Below are 25,059 nucleotides of genomic sequence, written 5' to 3' on the forward strand. Positions count from 1 at the left end.
GAACGAAGTCAAGAACACAATATTTTACCAGCTCGACGTAGCAGAGCCGAAATTATGATGCAAAATCTATGCTGCTTTCTATTGAAACCGCAACCGAAGATCCCGTCGAAACATTTCAACAACGGGCGACAATCCGACGAGAACCGGCGTATTCAGGATGGTGTGCCCGATGGCGTGTGTCGGTGATGGAAATTATCCGCCGTCGTGCCCTGCGGCACGTGCAGCATGTTGCGACACAAACGGGCGACAACAGGCATCGTGAACCAACGGGCGCGAAAACGATTCCCTCGTAGATTATATGCAGGGATCCTAGCTTTCTGCGGCAAAAGATATCCGAATTCCGTGCTAAAATATTCTGAGAAATGCCGGGATTTTGCGCTGCAAAAATTACACGTATAATACTGATCCCACGCCGGCATAATAATCCGGCCCTGTCGCTACTTTCCACGCTAACACACAGTAACTCTGAAACGTTACATAGTCGTTTCTTGCAATAAAGTCAGGCTGCCAATTTGGTCAGATTATCTCTTTTCATGCTTCATTATCCCGTCGTACTTGCGCCACTCATCACTATGAAGCGTTCAAATGTTCAAAATGTTGCGCTCAAATGGGTACCGAAACGTAACTTCTCAGCAATGCCATATTCTTAAAGTATATTGGAGCTATAACAACTGCGTTTTCCTCCTTGAGGCGCTCGAGTTGGGGGAGCAGAACAAAATTCCTAACTTGCTGAATCCCCGTTCTCTGTCAACCGACTCGAAAACTGCATCACTTTTGAGACACACTCTTAAAAATGAACTTCACCGCATAGCTCGCTCCTAGCCAACCATCATCTCAAATGATATCGTTATCTGCCCGCCTCCCGCTTTCAACAAACTACCACCACCACCATCATTTTTAAGAGTGCAGGGCTTCCACACGCTCTTAGCCAACAGCCATCCCGCAATGTCATCGTTCCGCTATTCCCCTTGATTTGTTAAAAACGGGAGGGTACGCCTTTTTGTGACATGTACGTAGTTATATTAATTGTCACAAAAAGGCGTACGCTCCGCGGTTTCCGCAAACCAGGGGTAATAAAGGCATCACTCTGTGAAATAGTTGCCCGTCACGGTGCTCTGTGGTGAAGTTCTGCACGCGACTTTATTGAACGAGGACTTCCCAAAAAAAGTGGTTTCGCCTCTGTATAGAAAGAACATGGGGGGGGGGGGGGGGCATATTCGGAGAACATAAATTGCAGAGGCTGACTAAACGAATAGGACGAACACATCATTTAACATGATCTCACTTCTCATCTAGCTAAGTACGACAGGTCATGAAAAGTGAGCGAGTGCCTTGGGCGGAAATCGAACCCCACACCTGACCGACAGTGAGAGAGGCGTGGGTTCCATTCCCACCTCACTTGTCGTCAACTGCTGCACTCGAGATTCGGAGAATGCGCGCTGTTATGCTCTTGCGAGATTACGTTTTGCCGCTACGATCCGCTAGAAAGTGTAGCGATGGAACGGTCTAAGATTCATGGCGAAATGCGTCGCACTATATTTTCGTCCGTATGGAAAAACAACTTCCGCGCCTTTCAGCGCCCAAATAATAAGGTTTGTGAATTTCTGTTTCAAGATACCAAATCCGTAATTTTCCGTGAGGAAACTCCAGATCCGCATTTTCGGCGTTTTTCCGCGACGAACGGAATCTCAGGATCCCTGATTTATATATATATATATATTTTCTTTTTTTTATAGGAGAAAGACGCTGCGGTTAAATATAGAATGATGCATATAAGCCATAAAGCTGGCGGGGCTAGCTAAGTGCGCGTCCTTTTCCGTATTTTTATCTGGGCGTTCCTCGGATGGCTCTAAGGCAATTGTCGCACAGTTCCCCGAAATATTGGCCCGGGACGCGCGGTCTCCCCGTGAGAAATTCCAGAAAATACATTCCAGAGAAACGGCAAACATCGGCAGTACGAAGAGAATGAGGGCGAATTAACAATGAAGGACCCCAAAGAAGCCTACAAACAAGCCGAACGAGTGGTAGACCTCATGCTAACTACGGACCGAGCAGCGTCAAAAAAGCTGCGGGGAAATCCTGAACTAAAGAACCATTTGTACGCGTCGGAGATGAGTTTCCAGTCACAGACAACGATGCTGCGCTGAAAGGAACGAATCTCCAAAGAAGCTCCAAATCCAAGCCGTAAATATTGCGCACAGAGGGCATCAGGGAATCCTAAGGACGAAGCAATCGATGAGAGAGAAAGTGTGGTTCCTTCACATGGGGCAGATTAATAAAAGACATGTGAAGCCTCAACAAGGTAGAACAAGGTACCCGTGAAGCCTGCCAATGCGCGGCCGCAGAGAAGAGCTGTATACCGCCGTTTGCAAATGAGCTCTTTTGCCGCGGATGGTCTGTGGCAGTTTGTGGCTGCTGATTTTGAGGCACCAGGCAAGAAGTACCTTCTAGTTGTTGCAGATGAATGCGCCAGATTCTCGCTAGTTGCAAATGCGCCATCATTGAACACGGAAGCTGCGACGTCAGAACTTTTCAACATGTTCGCTGTTCACGGGATTTGAGAAAGGTTGGAGACTGACAACGGTTCGCTAGTTGCTTGGGAATGATTTTTCTAATTTTTTTAGAACTGGTACTAGTTCTCCCTCAGTGCACTACTCCTCGGTCTAAAGCCTACGAAGACGCCGTTAATCAATAAGTTATATAGTGAAAGCATAATGTACCACACGAAACAGGAAGTCCCAGAATGCCTTCTAAACTATATACCGTGCAACACCTCACTGATCTGCTGGCCACATCCCGGCAGAGTTATTATTTGGACGAAAGATAGGCACAAAGGTATTCGAAATCGGAGACAGGGTAAGTAACGATGCTGTGCGTGCAACTGACGTAACCAGAAAAAGATGAAGCGATATGCAAATGCACGACAACAGATACATGATCGGAACGAGTGTCACGAAACAATATAACCTAATGTTTCTAAAAAAAAAAGGTGCAATATATGCCTGTCTTACGATGAGGACAGTACAAAGTCGATAATAATGACACCACCACCGCCTGCCCTTTTCTATCAGGTTCTCCATTCTGTCTGTCAGGGAACGGGTGAATCAGTGTTTTGCATCTCCGATATAGTGATGTATGACCTATATAGCTGCCAGCACACGACGCCGAGCAGCTAAGCTTCGTAAAAGGCGCCACCATGAGCTGAATGCGATTATATTGGCAGGGGAGATAGAAATGTGTAGCAACATGCAGGGAGTATCGATATTGCGGCAACGCCGAGTAGCCTAGATTGAACCGCCTCGAACCAATGAGATGAAACACCTCTACCATTGGTATATCGTACGCTGTACCCGGTTCTTGAACGTGAAAAGTTCGGCACACAAGTAAAAAATGTGAAACTCTGACCTATCGCAGAACAGCGGCCGGTGAAGGTATAGGGCATTGAGAGAAATCACTGCCACAGCCGAGCTATCTGCTGTGTCATCGAGAGAGATGCTATAGGATCGCCACGGGCAACGACGGACAACCCAGGCAACAACAATTTCGAGAAAGTGTACCGTGAGAAGACTGATAAATGGTTCCAAGAGTGAGTGCGCGGGATGTAGGTAATGCCCTATACGTAACTCACTGATAGGGAGTCAATCATCACCAGGACGGCGAGAGTGATAGGGGAACTTTACGAGGAAGACAACCGAAAACTCTCCTTCAAAGGCAGAGGCGAGACCGGGAAATGGGTGGCGACATCTTTAGTCAAAGGCGGGGGTGCCGGCTCTTGCTTTCCCTCCATAGCCGTAGGTAGCCACAACGGAGTGGTAGGTATATGAGGTGAAAAGGTCAGTGATGATCTATTGACGCTCGCTACTTGAGAGCGCAAGAAGATTATGTCGTGAGACTGCCGACAGGAGATAAACACGGTGGGCTGTATTCAGTAGAGGCCGCACGTTATACACAGAAATATACATCTATACGTAAATGCTCCTGCACGTATAACGAACGTGCGGAGCATTACTAGAGGACCACCAGCCCTATTGAATACGAAGAGGTAATCAAACTGCTATGAAGACACGGTATAGATAGTTCGCGTAAAATGAGACGTCAATTAAGGTTCGGAAAATTTGACCACAGAGGAATGGAGTGGGACTCGAGCGTTATCGAGCACCATTACTTGCGCAGAGTCCTCCCAGACACAATCGAAAAGCTCTCCTCCCCAACGTTCTCGCTATTCCAGAAGGTTCTGGAGGTCAACAAATCTTGCTATTCGGTACGTCCCAAGTTGTGAAAATTAATTTTCCTTATAATTTGTTAGGTAATTAAATTTTTGTATCAAAATTATGGTTCTTATTATTTCGAACAATTATTGTATCTGAGGTAACGAGAGGAAGCAATGTTTTGTTCCCCTGACGATAGTCTGCGACACTACGGATAGTATGTCGAAATTTATCACTACCATCTCCGTCAGCGTTTTTGATCGTGCCTTTTGGCTGTGTACCCGTTCATCATTACCAAAGTCCTCGGGCCATTGTCCAAACCCGCTCTAGCTACAGCATCTGGGCCGCATCTCACTCTACACCGCATGATAGAGAAAAAAACACTGAAATACAAAATAGACAGAAACAAAAATAAAAATACAGAAAGAAGTGATGAAAGCTGGACAGAAACATGACTACTTCACTGTGCACAGTCTACACCTAACTCCCTAAGCGCGGGGAGGAGGACTGAAAGTTGAAGGATATGTACATTAACGACGTTCTGCATATAAAAAAACGAAAAAAGAAAGGGTCAGGCGACGGCTGGCCTTTCTCTTTGTGATTATCAAATGAAGCCATATTTAGGTTTGGTATGTGTTTCGTGTTCCAGGAGTAGTCAGGGCACCAGCGAATATGCTGATGTAAAAGAGATTTTCTTTACTTATTAGCAGCACTAGCTTTTATTATTATTATTCAAACGAACATGCAAGTCCTGTAAAAACCTGCCTTATCTGACAGGAAGTACTTGATATCCTGTGCGATATCTGTAAGGGAGGGGGACGATATAAAGGGGGCAAGGCCCCTACAGCCTGAGCTGGGCGACCGACCCCTTGCCCCCACCTTCCGACGCCCCTTCCCATGGCCATTTCAAAATGACATAGTTACATCTTGTGATAATGTCCGATGGGGGCGTGACCTAGTCTGTGACAGTTCGGATGCGTGTAAATTGTCAAGGAAAGTCACGCGCTCCGGTTTCTCCGTAGGAGACATATGAATCTATCCTCTCTGCGTGCTCGACTGTTTAGTTCCATTTGTAGACTGGAGGTGGACAATGCGCTAACGCATGAGAGGTTTTCACACAGTAGGTCACAACGCGCGGCAGACAAAGAAGAAATCATGGAGTGACGCATTGAGTTCTCTCAGTATTTCGTGAGATATCACGGATATGCACGCCTTTTACGTTTTACAAACCAAAAGTGAAGCTTTTCTTTCTTTCTTTCTTTTTTTTTTTTCTTGTGCAGTTGTGCTTCCATCCCACCTCTTATATAAGCTTTGCGCAAGATTTTCATGTGCACACACAGAGCCGTGCATGCGCACGAAATCCAAACGCAAATAAAGTAACACACACACACACACACATGAACACACAAGGTCACGCTTTCTATATGCTCGAGGTAACGATATTTTTTGCGCGTTGACGCGGTATACATCAGATCGCCAAGTGCAGAGCAAAAGTTGGAGAACAAAAACCGTGTTGAACAAAAAAGATTGTCCAGCCAATGAGGGCAATTCATTTGCAACTACACTCATGGCTGTCAACGATGACCCCTAACCGTGTTGACGAAACCTGCCATCTACCGGTTTCAGTCTCTCCGCTAAAGATGGTTTCATATCAGTATGGCTTTGACTGCGGTTTCTGAAAGTTTTACCAGCAGCGGGGCTGTCTCTTCATTTGGGTATGCAGAGAGCACAGTGACAAGCGCTAGCATGACCAAATACCTTAGTGCGAGTCAAAGCATGGATGAACATGAACCTGCGTTTCAGCTGCAGAGGTTCCGCCCCTGCCTGGTACCGACAGAGGGAGAGCCGTACTGCTAAAACGTTGATTCGCCAGCAAGCATGACGAGTATGTATGAATATATGCATGCGGATGCATATTACTGCACATGTGAATGCAAGGCGCATGAACGGTCAAGAATGAGATGTCAATGAACTCCACAGCTTTGCCAGTACGGGCGCTGGAGGTGAGTCAGTTTCACGTGCAAGTAAGGCTTGAGGGCCACCCCTGCATGTGCAACTGATCTGCCGACCGACCCATGTTGGCCACACTGGACTGCATCTCTGCCAGATGAACTTGGTCAACCTGAGTTATCGCTCCTTTCACTTACACTGGGCACCGAGAAACACGTTGCAAATGCTGCATGGGGTCTCCAGAGATACTGTGCAGACATTGTACTTTTTCGTGCCAGGAAGTGTGGCACTGACTTGACCGGTCTTGAAGACGTGAACGAATGGCACCAGGTGAATCGGACCAACTTATTCATTTATTTTTGTAACGCAGGCCGTGACACACAACTTTCCCGACGGGGAACTGTGATAGGAAACAGGAAGGGGGCACTTACCACAATTGGCGCAGCGTCGCTCCTAGTGGAAGAGCAAGTGCACCGTCCCACGAATGATGCTCTCCCTCAAAGTGCGTCCCCTAAAATTACACGGAAAAATTCTTTACCTCTAGCACACAATGCAGATGGTGTACTAACGGTTCTGTCTTCGAGCACTGACGCGTTTCGATGGCGAGTGCCTCCTGTGCAAGAATCCCGTAGTGGAATAACTGTCTAGTCCTGGTGCTAGAACGTCGAGGAACGATATCTGCTTCCGACACAGATCATTAAAAGCGAATGAAAATGTCAGAGAAGGAGCAGTTCTCCGGTGCTTCCTTTAGCGTTGGAATCTTGCTTCAAAAATAGTGGATCATCAATCTTGCTAGAGTAGACGGCAATATAAGATGCCACAGCCAACGGGGGTCAAATGTCTCCGATCTTTGCTTTTTTTCTCTCTCTCTTAACTATGTCACCGACATGGGATCTGTGTGGGCCAGCTGAACGTATCGTGATATGCCGTGCATTTCTACCATCATCGAAACGCCTCAAAGTCTGGAACACTTCGGCAAGTACTATCTTTTCCTTTGTCTAGCCTTCCACTGAGCCCTAACAGCGACAAGAAGTCCGTTTATGCACAACTGTCACAGTTCACCTTGTGTCTGACAGACTCGCAATTCTGCACACAGCCTGAGAAAAAAATGCAAGGAAACGGCTTAACTTCTTTGCTTCAGATAAATCCAATAGCACACGATCGTGAATGTCGCACAGTATATCGGAAAGGAGGAGCACACGTCGTCAGACAACTTCCACCGGGAAGCTCGAGGAACACCGGGATGGTAGCAGACGAACGTGCGGGTGTACGGAGAGTGTCGCTTGTTGTCTGCACAGAAAACCGACCACGGTTGAGTTTGAAGGGTCCGAATTCGGAAGAACTCATGCTCCGGCCCCAACGTCGGTGCCTCCGAAGAGAACTGCCATGTGGCTTGGTGCACGATTCGCTTTTACCTGAGCTCCGCGCGCTCCGTTCTTCGTATTTTTGCTGCGTCCCTCCTTTTGCGCTTCCTCTTGGTTCGCGTTCTCTCCGCCAGCGAATCCCTCTCCCCGAAAAAAAGCGCGCGCACTTGTGAAGGAGGCAGCCGATACCGAGATACCTTCCTCATATAAATTAGCGGACACAGTAACGCTGCAGAAGCTTACTGTTGGCATAGATTGAGCACCCCATTTGCATTCGCAAGTGTCGCCACAAAGCGTGCTGAAAAAGTAGCAGACGACAGTACAAACTTTTTTTCGTTCTGTCGTAGTTCTGCGCTCATCCGCCGTGGCAGCGCGAGCGCTATGTCACGTGTTGGAAAATGAAGGAGAGAGAGTAAAAAAGAGGAGAGATGTGGAGGAGAGGACAGTCATTATCGTATGCTTGCCTTTTTGAATTTCCCTGTAATGAAAGAAGTTTGATGTCAGAGATGGGGAAGCTTGCAAATATTTCTTTCATTAATCACTGACTAAAGTTCTGAAAGATATTGCTGGCGTATAATTACGGCATTGTAGAGATAGGCTGCTTTTAGTGGAAGCGGTATATCAGATCTTCAGTCGTACAGTGCTTGAGCAATAGCATATAAAATTGGTTTGCTGTTGCATGCCTTTAAAGTACGTTTGCTTTAGAATAAAGAGTTGTTTGTATCCTATATCCCCTCCCCCAAGGGGAAAAAAAAAAAGAAGAAGAAGAAGGCCCACTCAACGTTCATTCGTGGTCGATCACATTACATTGATCACTGTGTGATTTATTTATTTATTTATTTATTAGTACTCCCAAGGTAAAGCAGAAGCGATAGCGGTTCTAGTGATAGTGTGACCTTCATTGGTGAGATGCTTGCTGTTCGATTGAAATTAGTGGCACGGTCTTTCTAGGTGAATGTAGGATGATCGTGGTCCCAGATGGATGATCCATATTCCAATTTCGGTCTGACTAATGTTTCGAAGAGTGCCAGCTTCAGGTTCATAGGGACCATATAAGAGTTTCTCCTAATGCACACAAGTGTACGATTGGGATTGTTAGTAATGTATTCAAGGTAGCCCTTCCAGGAAAGGTCAGAAGTTAGTAGTACGCCTATGTATTTGTACGTGGTTACAGTCTCAAGTTGAATGTTATTTATGAAATGCGAGGAGTCCTATCGGAACTATCCTTAATTCCACGATAAATGACACAGTCGTCAGCAAATAAACGTATAGATGAAGAAATAAAGTTAGGAAGGTTACTAATATAGATCAGAAAGAGGGAAGGACTAAGAACAGGTCCTTGTGGCACACAGATGCTACAGGTAGGTAGTTTGAATCATAACCATTAACATCGGTTACATACTGTGAGCGATTAGCTACGACGGATTCCAATGAGGTCAAAACCTGCTGATCAATGTTAAGGCTGCGTTGCTTTAGGAGGAGAAGCGACTGAGGTACTTTATCAAAAGCTTTCGTTTCGAGAAATCTACGCAAATGCAATCAGTGGTGGGACCCACAATCAAGAATGATCTGAAGGTCATAGCTTTGCACAGGAAAATGACTTGTGAACTGTGATTCGTTGTATACGCCGTCAGTGTGCTTCGATTGAGCACTGAAATAAACTGCAGAGTAGTAAATTTCACTTTCATTTCAATTGTAATGCCTCAAGGATGCATGGTTTAGAAAAGCGCAAGAGGAAAGCAACGTGAGGCAAATACAGGAAAGATACACAATAACACCAGAACACACACACACTAGAGCATGAAAGAGAAATCCTACAGCTGTAACATTCGTGCTCACATGAGGTTCTAAATTTAACAGAATCGCTTTCGGTCACAATTAGAATAGAGGGGCAAGTTCCAATCCCTGATTGTTGTCAATAATGGGGAGTATTTGAAGGTATTAGTACGGGCAAGAGCTGGCGGAACTAAAGTGCATATTTGAGCTCGCTGGTACACTTGCATCTTGGCGTATGATGGACGCAAAGCAACATGGACACGAAGAACACCAGGAAGACCCTGCAGAGCTCCCTCTGCTCCCTCTGAAGAGCTTGAGCTCTGTGTGTCTTCCTCCTGTTCTTCAGGTCCGTGTTGTTTTGCACCGTCATACGTCAAGACAGTGGCGTAACCGGGGTGGGTAGGACTTCAACCCCCCAAAAATCGTACCCTTGGTAGTGCATTTGAGAGAGGGAAACGACGGTGAAATCCTCCTTCCCTATGTAAAGCCCCCATAGAACCCCTCCCGAAATATTTTTCAGGCTGCGCTGCTGCGTCAAGGTGCAACTGGTTGAACCTTGAGGCAGTGACGGACTCTCGAAATATACGTCGGGAGGTGGAAGTACAATAGCTTCTTGCGAGGCATTTGAAAATAAAGCTCTTGACAAAAACAATAAAAATATTCCACGTGCAAAGACAAAGCACCAACTTCAACATTATTCTTTGTTGGACTGACGACAACGACAGCGGGAGTAACGAAGCTGCACCTGCACTCGCGTGCTTGCGCGCGCACACTATTGTTGTTCGTAAAGTTCCTGTTCGTAAAGTCGCATCTGTGTTTACTGCCGCTCAACATTCTTACACGTAAGTGTATTATAACGTATGTACAGTAATACATATCAACGTAGATATTGGCTTACAATAACTTCGGAGCTTTTTGTCAAAGACGAGAAATAAACCAACGTTTTGGAAGCGGGCATCGCGCAATGGGCTATGTGTTTCACATTTAAAAAAGCTGAGCGATGTATTCATAATGGCGCTATACAGTTTGTCTACACGTCTGACTATGTAGTGTAGTCCCCCACATGTGTACTAGCTGCTCAGCTTACTTATTCATTTCAGAATAGTGTTGGTACTGTACGTATGTGGACCGCTACAGGTGCACTCTGAAAACAGAACTTCACCGCATAACACGCTCCTACACAACTATCATTCCGAGCGACATCGTTCTTTCCCCTGATTTGCTGAAAACGGGGGGCGTACGACATTTTTGTGGGATTATGCAGTTCATAATTGCCATAAAAATGGCGTACGCCCAACGTTCGTTCAACCAATCAGGGCAGATAACGATATCATCCTAGATTATGGTTGGCTAGGAGCGTGCTATGTGGTGAAGTTCATTTTTAAGAGTGTACGGCGAAGCTCTGAGAGTGTGGCGAGTGCATTCTCTTCATCAGGCCACACTGTAAAAACAGAACGTCACCACGTAACACGCTGTACGCCAACCACTGCACAGAATGCACTACACACTGCACACTGTCTTGCGCATATGCGCAAGACAAAATTCGCCAAGGCAGCCAAAAGTTCGGCGCCAAGAGAAGGCGCCAAAGTTCGAGGCGCCAAGTTCTGAGCCAAGGCGCCAAAGTTCCTTGCTCAATATATCACTGTTCACGGTTTAATACAAAATATTTTCATTCATGGATGTGGACTATGTACACGGGTAGTTGAATGTTGACCGTGACTTTTATTTCTTGAAATGCAATGGAAAATTCGGGAAGCACCAAACTACCTCAGTTTTCCACCGTGCGCATCTACAGTTTTTTTTTGTTGTTGTTGTTGTTTTACAGAATTTTTATAAAAAGCCACGAGAGCAGCACAGATGTCGTTTTTGCAGTTGAGTTCTACGGTCGGGCGTATCCTCTCGAAGAAAGTATGCAACTAAAATGAATAATTTCTTAAAATTCATTAATTAACTCTTTAATTAGGGCATTTCGGGCAATAGCGAGATAGCAGAATGAGAGACTATCCTAGTTGAAAGCCCTGTTTAAAAAATCCTGAAACACACACGTGCGTTAAGATATCTGTTCCCGAATTTTGATATGCGGATGAGCCAAAACCGAAACCGCGGCGACCGGGACGCAGGGAGTACAGCGCTCAATTCACGTCAGAGGGCCACATGATTTGGAGCAATGTAGATAATTGGGGTAGGTACCTGTCTGCGGACTAAACCGCTTTCCGGCGAAGACACGTCTCCGCCGGCGAAGGTCACGCGCTCCTGAGGTGCGCTTTTTCAGTTTCGGCTCATTTGCACAGCAAAATTCGGGGATGGATATCTTGACACAAGTGCGTGTCTCAGGATTTTTTAAACGTGGAATGTCTTTCAACTAGGATAGTCCCTCATTCCACTATCCCCCTTTTTACCAAAAATCCCCTAATTAAAGAGTTAATTAATGAATTTTAGGTACTTATTCATCTTGTAGTTGCATACTTTCTTCGAGAGGCGTCCGCCTGGCCGTAGAACTCAACTGGAAAAAACGACATCTATGCTGCTCTCGTGTTTTTTTTAAATAAAAATTCTGTAAAGGAAAAAAAAACCAGTATAGGCATCGCTGCCATTGCTGTGGCAACTGTTTGATGCATTTGGTGTAGAACGAAGTGGGCTGCTGTCCTAGCCACTGCAGGGCATCTTTCTGGAGGGCTTCATCTGTGTGGAACGCCTTTCTTCCAAGGTGCTATTTGAGGGGCCCAAACAAAGGTGGCTGGGGTGGTGGAACAAGAACGACCCTCCCAGACAACATCCCGGGCCTTCTCTTGCGAACAGACGGTTTCGGAAAATCCCAGTGCTCCTTGCGCACGCGTTATATCCTGGTTGATTGCAGGAATGAACTGTCCTTCACATTTCGTTTTCGCCGACCTTAACTCGTCGTAGACAGTCGGCCAAGAGAGAAGGAACCGAAACTGTTTGGAGACCTTCTCCTCCATTCTTACTGGCAAGTTCCCATAGTTCAAAGCGGCGCTAAGCTCTCTGGGATTTTCTGAAGTCGCCTATTGCGTTTTGCACGGCACCCTTTATCAACGGGGAGTAGTGTTTGGCATTAATCGTGACCCCTTGCTCCAAGAAGTACACATAGACGACACTCCGTATGTCCCTGAAGACAGTTCCCATGGAGTTCCCAGCAGACGGCTGCATCTTGCGTTTCTTTGGCGGCGAGCCTTACGTCACCATTCCATGCTGCTTCTTTGCGTCTCTGGGGTGAAATGATGCATCCAGCTTTCATGACACGTGATGATTGATTACAAAAATTTGTCCCTCTCGGATTGCAACTGGTCCAGAAGCTGCTCAGAGACTGCCATGCGCGCTCCCTTCTGGTCACAAGTGAGGCGTCAGGGAACTCATCTTGCGCAGACTTTCCGGAACAGTAAGTACTGCGGGGAAAAGAGGACGAAGAAGCTGGGAGGTTGGAAGACGACGAGGAGGTTAGAGACAGGTGGTAAAAAGGAGGATGACGAAGGGTTTGGACGCAGTGTGGACGTGGAAGCACACGGTAACGGACCTTAAGACTGTGGACGTGGAAGCGCACAGGAACAGACTGTAAGATGTGAGTTGTTAAAGTAAAGAGTTTCTTGGCACATCTTGTATTTCTAGTTGTGTTTCGCCTTCCGCGGGGATCGAATGGACGGGCTTTGCCCCCGAGAGAGGGAAGAGGCTCCCACAGTACTCGTATGATGATTGGCTCCACACTGACGACACTATAGTATTACGCTGGGCTGCGATGTCTTGAACTGTTACTCGCCGGTTCTCGAGGATGGCTTGCTCAACGCCTGCGATGTTCATTGACGTGACTGCAGTCGGACGAACGTGTCCATGTAGTTCACTCGTCACCACATCCCGTCATGTGCCAAACTGTCTGCACCATTCATACACACTTCCCCTTGACACCGCTTGTTCCCTATACGGCGCCTATAATCTTCGCAAAATCTGAACTGCTTTGACGTTCTCCTTCAGAAGGAATTGATTGTGCATCGCTGTTCCACAGCTACAGATCGCCATTCCGTGAATTCAAGCTCCAACTCTCAGACTTTCATACCGCGTCACCTTTGCCTGCCGTGGCTGTGACAAATGATTTAAGACAAGAAATGGCAACACAGAGGCAAAAATATAACTTGTATGCATAGAAGTATATCAAAAATATGAAAATATCAAAAATATTGTAATATGTGATATGACTGGAGCAACAGCAATATGTACTTGAAACAGAGAGGTAACGAAATTTCCACGTCCTGATATCGCTCACACTCTCAGAAAAAAAGGTGGAGCAGTTACACCTTCTAGGAGGTAATAGTTGTCGCATATGTTGTGCCTAAAAGGTTGCAAAGTTCTACCTGATACCTCACTCTCTGCCACGAATGATAGGGTTACCGCTTCTGATTCGGTGAGCGAGGGGGGCGTACGTCTTTTTGTAGAAATTTGGGTATATGATAATTGCTTTTGCCACCCTGTTACACCCTTTATCAGACGCTATGTTGACCTAGGTGGTAACTATCGAAGTTACCACCTTTTCACACCCTTTTTATTAGAGTGCAGGAGCGGGAGCGACAAAAGATGCATCGAAAGGGGGTGTGGTGCCCGAGAGACGCGGGCAAGAAACGAACATGCAGTAATTTTCACGGAGTGAGCACACGGGCTCGGACAGTGTGAATAGCAGCCTTGAGCTATGCTGGTCCGATATATACCCGCTACAAATTCCGATTTGACACGGAGTAGGAACCTTGTAGTATGAAAAGGCCCGGAGTTGTAGACGAGTTTGTCCAGTGAAAATCGCCTAGAATGGGGCGTGGGGGGAATTTATCGTCCTGAACACGCCACTCGCGAGGAAATACGGTAGTCTGCATGGCCTACGTGAACTCTAGTGGAGCCTGTGAAAAGGGAATAAAAAAAAAGACAGGCACACGCCTCGATCACGGTGAGCATGCGGATGATCACCTAAAAAAGAAAAGAAAAGCGGTCCCAACACGGACAAATTTCACGGACGCGAAAAACGTCACGTTAGTGTGAAACCCGCCTAATTGTCACGCAAGACTACGACCCGGCTTTCCCCAAATCAGGAATGATAACGGTATCATTCTGTGGTTGGCTTTCGGCGTGATCTGTGGAGTGCAGGCGGGACATGGCAACGGGCGCGTTAAGTAGCCGCTCCAGAGCACATGGGGCGTGCTCCTGTTTACTAAACAGGACATCTCCTTTTGCGGAGTGTGACGCTCCCGACCCGCACTCCTATATCCACAAGTCAGAGTGCTTCTCGCGCTCTCCACCCTCCTCTGCGGTTGGACCCATCTGCACCTTAGTTGACCCTTTTAAGGCTGCAGATAGCCGAATCGGAAGACGGCTCTACCGGAAAGGAACATTCAGTGACACCCAGAGACCTAGAGGCGCTTTGCACACGCAACGTGGACATATCACACGCAACGCTCTCGCGGTTTAAAAACTCCGTTTAGCAGAGGCTCCGGAGCGGGAGGGACAGAGTGGACGGAGCGCGCGCTCTGCAGAGCCGCTATACATAACGCGCCGAATGGATACCGATCCAGGTAAGACTGACGACGACACGAACAATAACGCTTCAACAATATGAGGAAAAAACTAAACGTAGTGACACGATTACCATGTTACACGTGGCATAATGAGAATGTGCTGTAATTACACAGCTATACATCGAAACCAGACAAAACCAAAGCAGTTTTGACTTTCTTGAGCGATTCAGGCCTTATGAACAGCCTGTGAACTCCTGTCGTGCAATGTTGTTCTTCAGTGCCTCACTCTCAAACTCAACGCATTAAGCTCATGCTTTTCTTTTAAAGTCATCTTCTGTAATCCATCTCATCATTCTTTCACCGTTTGTTAGTTTCATTTATTTCCTAATTCTTTTCTTTTTTATTTATTTTATTCTTCTTTCACTTATTATTTTTTTCTTTGCGGAATAGCAAGCCGACGTCCCGTTTGGCTGACTTTTCGCCACGTTTTTTTCCACTTTGGTCTAATAAATATATCCCCCCTCCCCCGCAGACAAAACCAGACAACGGATTCTGCATGCGAGTATAGTTTGGTCCCTGTCGGGACCAAAGGATATCCTGCAGCCTTAAAAAAAACGCAACCATTCGTCACCAGTGACATTTTTGTGTTCGCATACATCCATGAAACATTTCCCATATGTAGCAGTGCACAGTTGTCTTTAGTTGGGCAATACTTTAGGTGTTCCTGCGATGGAATTCTGGTTAAAAACTCGTGTGTCAAAATATCCGACCACTTCGTGATCAGGCATTCCATTACAGGAGTACTTTCCATATTAGGTATTGCCCTTGCAATGTCGAGTATAGTACTGGGAGCAATTACATCTCGTCGTTGAACTTTCATTTCTATGTTATAGTGAAAGCCCATTTTTATCGGAATCTCGTTCGTCTAGTCTACAGGCTAACACTGTTCTCCACTTTACGTTCGGTAAATTGAAATAAAGTTCTATTTTGCATATTCGACAAGTCGGCTACTTTGACGTCTGTTTCATTCGAAGACGGAGTCCTTATCTCAATCATAATCACGTTTTCTCTCTGTTCGAGCCTTTGTAATTTCCAAAACATTACACGTTTGATTATCATTTCTGCAAGAACGCTTTTTTATATTTATTTTCGTAGACCAACCAACGAGAACGGCTTTCTACCTCCTTTAGTAGGTCCACGATTGCTCTTCATGTCACAAGAGAGCAGCAACAAGCGTACCTTGTTAAACAGACACTTTAATGACCAAACTCCTAATTCTGTGCAAACATCCCTTTTTTTTTTTTTTTTTTCACCGACGGCACTGAGGTTGCGCAGGAGCTTTGCCCTCCCCCTAGCCCCTGCCTAGCGCACATTTAATTAGTTTATTCAACAATTTTCCCCCCCTTTCACTATTCTCCGATTTTAATTCGTTTTGTACTTGCTTATCGATCGGCACTGATTAGTTTCAGGGTACATAGATTTTGAAACCCTAAAATAGTGTTGCATTACGCGGACAGAACTGCAGTAACTAGAAGAAGGATCACACTTCTCACAGCTGCAACTCTTTTGTAATCGGATGTTGCAAACTTTATACGACTGTTTCTTTTTTTCTTTTTTCACGACTGCCTTTACTGTCTTCGAGATGTATGCTGGAAGTCAGATAATCTGCTCAACAATTACGCCAGCGTGCCGCCCGGAAGTAGAAAAACGAACAAAAGGGACATACAATACATTGCTTCTTATGTATATTCATCGAAGGACAATTGGTGGTCACCCTAGCCCTCCCTGCCTGAACATGCATGAAGCTGTATTGGCAAAGTGTAACAGTGCAACGTTGGGAACTTTAAGAATTATATTATTAGATGTAAAGGTCACTAACAAACCAACATCCAAGCCAAGCACTGAGCTTACGTGTGCGGTTTGGATATGAAAAGAGAACATGGAGATGTTGGCGTAACTCTATGTTGAGCCGTTTATTCCAGAGGCATGGGAGGGGGGGGAAATGCCGCTACACTTCATTTCTAGAAGAAAAGTGCTCGCAAGGGTTTTTTAGAGCACTTTCTTAATGTCGAGGGGACTGTTGCTGAACCTGTTCAAGGTACTTCGAAGCACCTCACTACTTTCTGTGAAGCGCCTGTATTCAGCAATGTGTGCTCTTTGCCCTTTAGAACATTATGAATAACAGCCATGTCTAGCAGCAGTATGCTGCTAGATATGCTGTCTAGAAGTCGCTGCACAGACGGACGTTGAGAAAATTAAAAACGGGGAGTGGTGAGGATGGAGCAACGCCCACTCCGCCAAGTGCAAAGAAAGAGGTGCTGACCGAGTAGGCCGACCGAACAAATGCAACGGTTCACGAGAATGTTCACAGTAGTTCCTATGGAAACTTTCTGTCGTAACCGGCGAGGAATTGACTCCAGTGAAAAATGCGTCTGTCTTCTGTATAGACAGTCGACAACTGACGTTTTATTATGTAGTTTCGCGTGGCACCTAGTACACCTTTCACGTCACTGATCCTGTGAAGTAGTTTTTTCGCATGGGTGTGGCATCAAGCGCTAGTCGCTTAGCCGCTTCGCTCCCGCGAACAAGAACGTGGGCCGGTGTGCGCTGTGGTCGAAATTCGTTCCCTTTGTCTAGAGCTGCGATGTATACGGTGATGACATCCTGTGATACAACAGGGGAAAGTATTAAAACAAGAAAGCGGATTAGATGGTAGTTGTATGAAGACAAGGATGAAGAAAACACAGACAAGGACGGAAAACACGCAGACGAACCCTTTGTATTAGAAATAATGCTCATTAAATGCTCATTAGAACAAGTAAGGGAAAGTATACTAGCTCCTTTCGTGAACGAGGTAAGGCTACCGTCTTGCCTGCTCTGCTTTGACCTTTCTCATTTCAAACAGCAGCGCATTATTGTGTTAAGGCAGCGACGTGGGCAAGTTGGTACATCTTGAGCATTAATGTAGTCACCAGGTGTGTATCTAAGCAAACTCGAAGGGTCCGCTTAACTGTCGCCGCAGTCTTTTTGTCACAGCGCGGCAATATTACGTATCCTCGTTGAGAGGCCTGTTCCTCGGTTGCTTCTCCTGCGTACATCATCTCCGTGCAGTGAAAGCACGCTTTACAGGAGACTGCCATGAACGGACGGACAGACACACGCTTTCTCTTTTTTTATTTCGTGCTAGCGCCGCGAAGTAACTGACTATGAGCGGTGTACAGGCGTGGATAGATGGAGAGAGGACAGTAGAAAGGAGAGGGGGACCGGGGGTTAGTATGCGTCCTGGGCCGACTTCAGGGAGAACTGTGCCGTCATTCGTCTGGAAACTCTTCCGGGAAAACCCAGGGAATACCCCAGACACCACAACCGGTGCGGGGATTCGAACCCGCGTCGCTTTCTCTGACTTCGCTCTCGATTTGTAGAGTTTTGCATTAAACACGAACTTTTGTTTGTCTGCCCCTTGGAGAGGCATTCCACTTATCCCATTCTGAGACCGAATCCACTAAAGGGCTGTACCGTTGAGGAGATCGTTTATCTTTCGCGTCAAAAGGGAACCGCACGAAGTAAGACGTGCTTTCACGATAAAAGATCTCTTAATTTGTTGACAAATCGCGTGTAGTCAACTCCTCGTGTCTCGATGAGTGCACTATTTATTGGTGTAATGAACTGAAGTATCGCTATTGTGTATTATAATACCTCAGAATCAATGTACTATATTTTTCGAACTATTACGTGTACTTGTATTGTGTCTGTGCCTACCCCTAAACTCAACAAATGTAGTTGGAAAATAAATAGCCTCGTAAACGAAGTAGTTGAACGCAACAGCAATCGTACATGAAGTGGCCAAAAAAGTCTGATAACTCCAACCACTGATTTTCAAGACATGCTAGAGGTCGCACGATGACGAAATCAGCATTAGGTGCGTGAGCATATCCTCTTGTGAGGTCCCTAAAGTACCCAAACGCGCGGATGTGACGGAAGGACGCACAGGACATATACCGTCTCATAAGTATATGGTTCAAGGCCGGCAGGCCTCTCGTCTACCAAACCTCCCTCCTTTAATGAAATCTCGACTGCTAAACGTTCCCGAGGAAGGACCACGTGTCTAAGCAGTATGTACCGTGGCATCAAATTGCTGGCGTCTTCGGTCGAATTCGGTCCACAATCAGGCGGACAGGGAATTGACTGATCCACCGATGGCGCGATCGTTAGTGGCTTACGTGCGATACCAACTGCAGTTTTATGTCAAAACACATCATTCGCTCCCCGCCAGGAGTTCCTTTGCAATCATCTCGTGTTCATACGCTGAATAGCCTATTCCTTCTATTCGCTCCCAGATCGAAGTTCGCTGGCGCCGCTATAGTGGACCATAGTAAACAACACAATGCGCTTGCCTCCAGCGGACTTCTTTATTGCGGCTGAGAGGTGTCCTCTCAAAATAGAGAAAAACACCCTTTCCTCAACTCATTTTCTGACGCTCTCACCCATTCCCTCCATATATCTTATTTTCGCATGTGCTATGACTTCACCAGCGCGGGCGACATTCCTTCCAACGAGGACATTGATAAAGTTCCCTCGTTTAAACATACTGTAGTAGATGGCGCTAGGCTCCTCGACTATGACTATGGGATCCTGCGCGCCACTCGTAATTGGGTTCGTGAGACTTTTGTGGACAAGAAATTTGCCGGCTGACAGCCGTTGCTTTTTCGGGTTTTTTCTTTTTTTTTTTTTTTTTAGTGAAGGATGTCCGTACGGACCATAAATATGCAGTGCTCTTTCGGGGAATTTGCAGGTTTCATTTGCGGAATTGCTTATTCAATAAACGACCCTCTTTTATTGCTGGTCCCCTCAAGGAGGTCGGTGCTGCGAGAAGGGAAAGTTGTCAACAGTAGTGGTTGTACACGATCTTACGAGACTGAACGTGGACAATTTGATTGGTCAGGGTAATGAGGAAACACGTCCTCTGCTATTCTGCAGAGCGTTAGACGCGGAGATCGAAGTGTATTAGGAAGTAAAATTCGAGACGCTGAGGACGAGACTAGTAGGAAGCGTTCCTTGGGAAGAGGAGGAATCCACTAGATGAACAATGTCGTTCTGGTCGCCTCTCGTTCTGTTTGCTGTTTCTCACGTGCCCATTATGTGCGGCCCACTTGTAGCAACCGCGTGTGTGTGGCAACGGCGGCAGTGTCGGTGACCATAACGGACCGTCCCTCTGGAGGAATAGAAGAACCGAGTTCAAGGAGCAGTACTTCTTTACCATTTGTCTGCATACGTTTTTTTTCCTCCTCCTTGCATTGTTCTTTTTTTCTCTCTCTATTTGCCTATGATGAATGCTGATTGGGTGGCCCAGAACCTCGAACAAACACCAGGAAGGATACCTCAAACACCATAGCCTCCAGACTGCTCGTGCCAATACCTATCATTCTAAACGTCGACAGAAAAGTAGGTCGTCGGCCTTACTAAAAGAAAAAAAATGCAGCTAACATAGATACAATTTTATGCAACCAGACAAGTAAAACAGTCGGTACTAAGGAAAAGCAATGCTACTTTTCTCGCCTCTGCGTACAAAGGCTAGATCACGGACGAGATGGAAGTTCGCGGGAGCTAAGTGCTGCCTCTAGCAACCACACTGCAGACCCGCCAGTGGCAGATGTGCCACTAGCAGACCGAGGCCGATCCATAAGAAAGAGTCGAGGCTCTCGAAATCTGTACCCTTTTAAACTGCAGCGCCGCAGTTATCCAACGTAATCTAAGCAACTGCTATGTCTTAAAAGTGACATAAAACTGTGCCAGGAGTGGACGTTCAGTTTAAGAACACGGGAGTATTAATGCAGAGTTCATTTTACAAAGGGCGAGTGAATTCAGACGAACCCTGTGTCTGTCCGTCCTTCCTTCCGTGGGAAGTCTCCTGTGAAGCGTGCTTTCACTGCACTGCCATAATGTATGCAGGAAAAGCAATCTAGCAATACTGTAGAAGTCTTATCTCTCTGTCTCTGTTTTTTTTTTTTTTTTTCGCGCGTTTGGGAGGAATTGCCTCGGAAAGTGATAGGCGGAAACCCAAATTCGCGAAACAGGCTAGAGACATATTCTCGGTCTTAAGCTTGTACGGCTTGAGAGGTCAATCTCACGTCAGATGAAGTGTAGAAATCACTCGAGCAGCGGTCAGCTGTCGTACATTGTCGTTAGCACACGGTAGGGCTTCAAAGCCTCGTGTAACTCTGAATTTATATTTGTGTGTGTGTGTGAGAGAGCTTGAAGTTGTGTGTAAATACAGTACTGAGTCAATTCAATATTTGCACGTTTTATGCTTCTCTTCTGATGTAAATAATAATAATAATAATTGGGGGTTTACTTCGCGAGACAACTGAGATCATGAGCGACGCCACAGCGGTCGGTCTGTGGATTGCTTTTGCCAACCTGAGGGTTCTTTAATGTGCGATGAAAGCTCATCACACGGCACCCCGTATTTAACGTCCCTCGCGGAAGACGGCGTGTCTAAGCAACTTGTACCACCAAGTTGCTGGCTTCCTCAGCCGGGTTCGAACGCGCGATCTCGGGATCAGAAGGCGAGCACGCTACCGACTGAGCCACCGAGGCCGCTTCTTCTGATGTGAAGAAGGTTTTCAGCAACGTACGAGTACTAGAGCTATTCGCAATACATCGAAAACAGTGCTCATCTTCAGTACAACGTAGAATGTGTTGAACGGACACAGTATTCACGGAATTTAATTCACCATTAAATTAACATTTTCTGAGGAGACACGCGAAAAATAGTTCCATACGAAAAAAAAAAGGACTTCTATAGTATGTCTCTCCCCGGCTCTATTAGCTAGCAGACGTAATGCTGCCCTGTTGTATACAGGGTGTTTCTTTTTATCTGGGGGGAGGCAAAGGGGAGTTGCCTTAGGGTGGTTTTACTTTTGTCATTGGATTACTCGACGGGGCTGCTACTATGAAACCAATTTTTTTCTCAATTAGGGGACTAATTAACAGAGATATTTTGATCGACTTTTTCATTATTGACTTTAGGGAGCAAATTGCAATTGCAATATTAAAACCTGATCACCACATGATCCGCTCGAACCACTGATGAAGCACTACAGTAATCTCAGCGCGTGCTATAGATCCAAGTATTTAACCTCGGCCGTCGACTAGAAACAGAAAGTGATCGCCAAAAGAGCGCCGGTGACGTCGATATCTCTGCCCTTGCTTAACGTCACAGCAAAACGTCATACGCGATGTTGGCAAACCCTTATCGCGGTATGTTTCACCATCTTTGTTTTGTTTTTCTTTTTTTCTTCCTTTCGTTCCTTCATGTGTTCGCAGCCGCTTGCCGTATTCAAGGATCGGAACCGGTATTTTTTTCGGGCCGGTTCGGGTTCGAGTTCAGGCATATTGGTTCTGTTCGGGTTTAGCTCCGCTGAACCGAAATTATCAGCTTGAACCGGTTCAGGTATATCGGTTCGGTTCGGGTTCGGCTCCGGGAGAAACGAAAAAAAAAAAAAGCGGTCAGCGGCCGGGACACTTACAGGGATTGGAACCTTCACTTTTTTCGGTCCTGGTTTACATCGGCAGTAATTTTGCTACATGCAAGCCAGCTACCCTCACCGCACACGGTTGTAAGAGAAAGGTGTGAGATAACCGTTTCAGGAAGCGTCTACTGCTGCCTCACCACGACCACTTGCCTCACAAGACGAGGCGTTCTTAGGGAAACGCACGAAGTTTTGCATAGTTTCGGTTTCACTCTCTGCCTCTTCGTTGCACAAGATGGTCAGGGCATCCGAGGAGAGTAGCAGGGCTCTGATATTTTATTGTATTGCGCTCCCGTGGTCGTCTGCTGAAATCGAAAAGCGAAGTGCTGGAAGCCTTTTGGCAGAACCCGGTCAGGGTCCTCATTTGTTCCGGCAAAAAACAGGCGATACAGTCACAAACGTTTACTCTCATCTGGCATCGTACAAAAAATAATCGAACAAGAAAAGGTCGGTCGATAGTACAATTAGGTATTTCACCTCTGAACCGATTCCCGAACCGGTAACCGTATCAATTTTTTTTTCGGTTCAGTTCCGGTTCGGTTCAGGACGAGCAAAAAAATTGTTCGGGTTCAGTTCCGGTTCCGATCCCTGGCCGTATTAGTCAGTTCATCCTGCCGAACACGGCTCTTGCCCTTCCCCGGTACGATAAGCGCTGATACGTGGTGGTGAAGCGCAAGAAAAAAAGAAAAACAAAACAAAGATCGTGAAATATTACGTTTTTCTGTGACGCTAAGTGAGGGCGGAGATATCGACGTCACCGTAGCTATTTTGGCGTTCACTTAAGGTGCGCATCAGACGGCAGAGCTCAAATAATTAGGTCTGTGGTGCGCGCTGTGATTACTTTCGTGCTTCGTCAGTGGTTCGAGCGCATCTTGTGCAGCTCAGGCTTTAGTATTACAATTGCAATCTGCTCCCTAAAGTCAGTAATTAAAAAGTTGATTGAAATATCTCTGTTAATTAGTCCACTAATTGAGAATATACATATGGCTTCCTAGAAGCAACCCCGTCGAGTAATCCAATGACGAAAGTAAAAGTGTCCTCAGGCAACTCCCCTTTTTATGAAAATTTGTTGCAGATAAAAGGAAACGCCCTGTATAATGGTGAGTGATGATAATGAAGCGAAGCCCTTCTGGTCTGCTTAGAATCACGCCTCGCGAAGACACAAAAAATTACAATGCCAAACCAAGGCCGAAGCAGAGCGAACAAGACGGCAGTGACTACGAGGCGTGTGTGCAGTACATCACTGTCATCTTTCTACCATCTGTTATTTTAGCTTTTAATTTGCTACTCTGGCTATGTTGAATTGCCATATAGGTTCCCCTTTGAGTGCTTGTTTTGATGTGAGTGCCTATTTCGTAGATTTCTGTTTTATTTCTCTCGGTGCACTGCTCAGAAGGCCGTGGCCTAGCCGTTTGCAGGTGCCCAGACGAAAATAAAACCAATAAAATCAAGCAGTTACTTCCCCAACAACACCGAATATCCTCTGGATGTACGAAGAATGTTCTAATGGACATACATCCATGGTCATACATTCAGAGTATATTCGGTGTTGTTTGGGTTACTTCAACCATCATAAGCGCAAGAAAAAAAAAGATAATTATACCACGCACATCGGCTTTGTTTGTCGTGATCGTATCACGTACAGCACGGTATGGGATACGCTAGATTTAGTCGGGATGACCCATCCCCCCCCCCCCCCAGAGATCCTCCATCATCATCTCTGTTCTTCTCTGGTCATCATCTCTTTGTTTTCTCATCATCTCATCGTCTGTTTGTACTTTCTGTGTGTAAGCGTACTGGGGTAGCCAGTTCGACTTCGTCGAAACTTACATCCCCATTTTTTTCTTTATCACGTCACCATCACCATCTCCCAGAGATCATCAGTATCTGTTAACCATACGGCAACCGCATGGTACTAAGCACTGCTTCCAAACCCCGAGGAACGTCCAGTTTGTTAAATCCTTTTGAGCAGAACTGTACTACACTCTAAACAGAAAAAAGAACTTCACCGCGTAACAGGATCAGAACCGACCGTCATTCAGAATTATATGGTTGTATTTCCTCATTTGCTGAAAATGGGAGGCGTACGCCTTTTTATGACACTTGTGCAGTTACACACTAAAAACAGAATTTCACCGCATAGCACGCCGTGCGCCAACCGTTGCCACGAATGATAGGGTTATCGCTTCTGATTCGAAGAGAGAAGGGGCGTACGCCTTTTTTGTGTAACAATTATCATATATCCAAATTAACACAAAAAGGTGTACGCCCCTCTCTTCAAATCAGAAGCGATAACCCTACACTCTTAAAAATGAACTTCACCGCGTAGCACGCTCCTAGCCAACCGTCATCCCGAGTGACATCGTTCTCTCGCCTGATTTGTTGAAAACAGGAGGCATGCGCCTTTTTGTGACACTTACAGTGCGACCTACTTTTCCATCTTTTCTTTCTATTTCTATTCTATTCTGTGACACTTATGCAGAAATGTTAATTGTCACAAAAAGGCGTACGCCCCGCGCATTCCACAAATCAAGAGTGATAGAGGTATCACTCTGTACGATGGTTGGCCTTCAGCGTGCTATGTGGTGAAGCTTTGTTTTAAGAGTGTGTCGTTCGTGGCTACACTCTAAAAACAGAGCTTCACCGCATAGCACGCTCTGCGCCAACCATTGCCGCGAATGATCGCTTCGAGGAGAGAGCGGGGAGTACGCCTTTTTGTGGC

The 25,059-nt window shown here is 46.1% G+C and overlaps 2 protein-coding genes and 1 long non-coding RNA gene across 3 annotated transcripts in view; 2 read left to right on the forward strand and 1 right to left on the reverse strand.

Annotated features, from left to right (window-relative positions):
- Nucleotides 1-7,133, forward strand: part of LOC135378207 (uncharacterized) — a 97,649-nt gene extending 90,516 nt beyond the window's left edge. The window contains exon 3 of the long non-coding RNA XR_010418312.1: nucleotides 7,066-7,133. This is a non-coding gene — a long non-coding RNA (uncharacterized LOC135378207). The remainder of the gene's footprint in view (nucleotides 1-7,065) is intronic.
- Nucleotides 1-7,579, reverse strand: part of LOC135378203 (sodium-dependent noradrenaline transporter-like) — a 114,986-nt gene extending 107,407 nt beyond the window's left edge. The window contains exons 1-2 of the mRNA XM_064611147.1: nucleotides 6,728-7,579; nucleotides 6,590-6,669 (exon numbers count right to left, since the gene is read on the reverse strand). The gene's annotated coding sequence lies outside the window, so the exon portion shown is untranslated. The remainder of the gene's footprint in view (nucleotides 1-6,589; nucleotides 6,670-6,727) is intronic.
- Nucleotides 7,580-10,096: 2,517 nt separating this feature from the next.
- Nucleotides 10,097-25,059, forward strand: part of LOC135378206 (guanidinobutyrase-like) — a 39,449-nt gene continuing 24,486 nt past the window's right edge. The window contains exon 1 of the mRNA XM_064611152.1: nucleotides 10,097-10,140. The gene's annotated coding sequence lies outside the window, so the exon portion shown is untranslated. The remainder of the gene's footprint in view (nucleotides 10,141-25,059) is intronic.

Source organism: Ornithodoros turicata, chromosome 1, assembly GCF_037126465.1.
Source record: "Ornithodoros turicata isolate Travis chromosome 1, ASM3712646v1, whole genome shotgun sequence".
Classification (NCBI taxonomy): Eukaryota; Metazoa; Arthropoda; class Arachnida; order Ixodida; family Argasidae; genus Ornithodoros; species Ornithodoros turicata.